The 4,086-nt window shown below is 42.1% G+C and overlaps 2 pseudogenes; both read right to left on the bottom strand.

Annotated features, from left to right (window-relative positions):
• Positions 1-2,074: 2,074 nt before the first annotated feature.
• Positions 2,075-2,192, bottom strand: LOC134913115 (5S ribosomal RNA; annotated as a pseudogene).
• A 190-nt stretch (positions 2,193-2,382) lies between these two features.
• On the bottom strand, positions 2,383-2,500 carry LOC134912809 (5S ribosomal RNA; annotated as a pseudogene).
• Positions 2,501-4,086: the final 1,586 nt, after the last annotated feature.

Raw genomic sequence — 4,086 nt, 5'->3', positions numbered from 1 at the left:
TAACTACTCTCGGCTCACAGAATAAAGAATAACTAGACATTTGTGGTCCCCATAGCCCAATTTTGAAAGGGACCATCCTGTTATTTCCCATTATCCTTCTGTTTTCTCCAAGATTTCCATCTTTTTTTTCTCCCCCCCCCCCCCGTCCCTCCCCCCAGCTAACCCTCTCTGATCTGTTTGAAACCTCCCTGCTAATAGCCAGATTGGGGTGGCATAGGGGATACTGTACCCTGGGCTCCTCTCTGTCAGGGTGTCCCCTGGCAGGAGCACACTGACATCACTAGCTCCCCCTCTTGTGCAGCAGCAGAACCACGCAGGCAGAATGCGAGCAGGACCATATGCATTGCAAGCAGAGACACAGGAGTGTCATGTTTCATGAGCTACTGACGGAGCTTCCAGACCAGAGAAGAGATAGGAGGGGGGAGAGAGCTGTAAGCAGGGCCTGATTAACCAATAGGCTGATAAGGCTACAGCCTGGAGCGCTGAGTCCTGGGGGGCGCAGCGCCAGCACAAAATATTGCACTGGGATGGGAGCACTTCCTGCTGCTGCTGGAGTTCAGATCATGAGATCTCCCCGGGAACTGTGGGAGCAGTGATGTCTGCTGGGATTTCCGACGTCACAGAGGAAAGCCGGGAAGAGGAGATCCTGTGAGAGCCACAACTGGCTCCGCTGCCGAGGCTGTGATTGATGCTACTGCCGCCGTTGCCAGCACTGGTAGGGCGGTAAGTGGCAATATGAATGGAGTTGAGGCCCGAGCCTGTTAGAGATTTTTAGCTGAATGTGAACTAGAAAATTGGTGATGGCGAAGGGTGAGGGGTGGCCACTTCTGTATTAACCTAGGGCAGCTGGAACCCTTAATCAGGCTCTGGCTATAAGTGACCCAGGGATCCCAACGTCTTCTCCTCCCCACCTAGGTGTCTGGCTCCTGTGTAACCTGTTATCTAATGAGAGCATTTGTGTCTATAGAGAAAGACACACAGAGAATCCTCTTGAGTTTTGTCCCAGATTGTAAGTAGTACAGGGGATGCTGCTATTCTTGCATATGTGAAGATAAATTATATATTTTATTTTTCTCTTTGTATTTTAAGGTTGTTTAAGTTGTCTTTGTTCCACTACAAGAAAACTTTACAACATAATTGTCTCTCAGTTAGGTGGAGCATTATTAAACTATTACTTTAAATCTAATATGCACCCTTGGTTTAAATTTTATATATACAAGCCATACCTCTCAAAATAACCCATTCCAGGAGGGGCAAAATGCTCTTTACCTGGACTTCCCTCTTAATTTATGATTGCAATCCTTTGTGGTAAATACCTGTCTTCTCAATTAAATAGTTCAACAAAGGTGACGCCAATCATATATTAAGAGGGATGTCCAGGTAGAGAGAATTTTGTCCCTCCTGGAATGGGTCATGTTGGGAGGTATGCACAATCTAATATACACCTGTCTTTCCCCTGGGCCCCTCTGTCTTAAGTGCCCTTGGCCACCCCAAGGCTTAATCTGTCCCTGCTACTGTTCCTCTCTCCACCAAGCTAACTCTTTCAAGAGAAAATGTTCTTAAGAATGTTCTTGAGATATTTTAGAGGTCTCTTTTAGACATACATTTCTCAACATCAATTCTCTTTTGGCGGTGAAATCTGTTGAAACTCCTCTCAAATTATTCACTTTTGGAGAAATGTTATGGAGCTTATTAAGGAAGTCACTTCTGTAGAGCTACAGGGAGAAAACAAGAGAAAGACAAAATAACCTTGTGTGGAAGCACTCTTGGTTAAATACGAATGAATAGATGATGAAGAGGAGGACCGTTTGGAGTCCTTCCTCTCAGTGGATTAAGTAAAACTTAACTTTTAATAATAGACTAAAAGTTCACTGTGGGGTGAACAAAAATGTTGATGATAATAAGAATCTAGATTGCCATTGTACCAAATATGGTTCTAGATATAGCAGGTGAAAATATTGTTGTTGTAATTGTATATATATTTGGAAATCACAATATGTACAGGTCACAGAAAAGATTGGAATGTGGAGTAAGCTCTAAAGAAAATGGTACAAGAATTTTCCTGAAAGAAAAAGGCCCACAGCACCTAGTATTCCCTGGAGGTCTCCCATCCATGTACTGACCAGGCCATACCTGCTTAGCTTCCAAGATCGGACGTAATCGGGCGCATTCAGGATAGTATGGCCGTGGGCCGATTTGTATCAAGAAATACTAAATGAGAGAAAGGTCTGCAAGGTCTAATAGACCGCTTATATCCATCGGGTGGAAGAATCAATGGATAAATGCAGAATAGTGGGGAAAATACTGAAAATGAAAATGAAAATGAAAATGTGGATGATATAAGGAAATTGGGGTGTGATATAAAATTCTCCTAAAGAAAGTGGCCCACAGCACCCAGTATTCCCTGGAGGTCTCCCATCCAAGTACTGACCAGGCCTTACTTGCTTAGCTTCCAAGATCAGACGTGATCGGGCGTATTCAGGATAGTATGGCCGTGGGCCAAATGAGTCAGAAAATAAACAGACACTATTTTAATATTCTGTATTGGTATCTGACAGGGCTTGTAAGCTCCTGCCACTGATATTCTGAGTGAGAGAGTATGTGTAGGTAAATACTGCTGCTGTCTGTAACCGATGGTGCTATGAACTCGGTATGAGCACAATGTCTGTATCCAAGACTTACATCAGTCAAGTATAGGAGTAGCAAATTGCAGCAAACTATACCAATCTATTGTTAAACTGATGGACTGTTGAGCAGGATGATATTCCTGTAATCCGGTTGTATAGAAGAAAATCCTGAAAAAAATGTCAATGTGGATATTCTTACAAGCAGAGAAAACCTTGTCTATTTTTTGCTGTAAATAGCCAATAATATCATGAGATATGCTGCATGAATACAATAAAGGCGGCAAAAAAAACGAAAAAGAAGGAAAGTCTTTGTCCATGTGATGAACAGCAAAAAAACAAAGAATAGGGAAAGTCTTTGTCCATATGATAAACAAATATGGGTAACTGATATTGCAATTTCTGGATTTCTCTTGCTGAAAATGGCTATCAATAATATTAATGTGGACTATGTTGCAACAATGTTATTGTAAGTTAGGCTGCATGAATACAATGTGAGCAGCACAACAAAAGTACCATTTCTTTGTGTAGAAAATATAAATATAAATATAAATATAAACGAGCTTGCAGTATAGTTCCGAATTGGCTGTTTAAATAGAATCAATTCTGAGTATAGTTACGGAGCAGGTGCAGGGATAGTCAGACCAAATGGGTTCTGATGCGCTGCTTAGAAATGAACATATAATTAGAGGTTACCACTTTCCAATGTTGCAGATAACCCAGCGGCCGGTTGCTGTAGTTTGTGACCGTGCTCCGTGCTCCGTGTTCTGTGACCGTGCGGCCGCCTGTTCCGGAGAGGGCGATGCCGCAGTGACGTCACTGATTGGGCGTCAGGTTTCCGACGTACGTTTCACCTGTAAGCTAGGCTTGTTCACGGAAGCCCCGTGTTTTCTCACACCTAGTAACCATTTAAATAGGATGCGCGGACCAATCATGTATTGAAGGATTGATGGTGATTAGATGTGTTACAGCTTGGTTTGATGAGGGCATTAATGAGATTAATTGAAGATTGGACACTGCAAATATGGGATGGGTGTTTTTGATGAAAGATGCAGGGTTATTTATGTTGCGGACAAACTAGTCGGGGTTGATAACCTATTGTTACTGATTGATGATCCAGAAGGATTTGTAGTATAAGTGATAAAAATAATATTGGGCAATGATGTGTCCAATTAAGGGAGGGAGGATTAAATAAAATTGTTTTTTTGAAATTGTATTTTTGTCTTTTGTTTGATTCAAAGTGTGAGAGTTGGACGGTGGAGTGTATGAAAAGTGGAATTATATTTGCTCATGTGAACGATGAGCAACATAGTGAGAGGATAATGAAGTGCTGATATTGGTAAAGGGTGGAATGAAAAGTAATGAGGTGTGATAGGATGAAATGCGGTGGGATGGTGGGAGGTGAAAATGGACAGTGATTGATGTGAAGTAAGAAGAATGAAAATAGGGGGGAATTGGCTGG

The sequence above is a fragment of the Pseudophryne corroboree genome, chromosome 4 (genome assembly GCF_028390025.1).
Source record: "Pseudophryne corroboree isolate aPseCor3 chromosome 4, aPseCor3.hap2, whole genome shotgun sequence".
NCBI lineage: Eukaryota > Metazoa > Chordata > Amphibia > Anura > Myobatrachidae > Pseudophryne > Pseudophryne corroboree.
The sequence above is the reverse complement of the archived record's forward strand: the minus strand, read 5'-3'. Positions and strand labels throughout refer to the sequence as shown.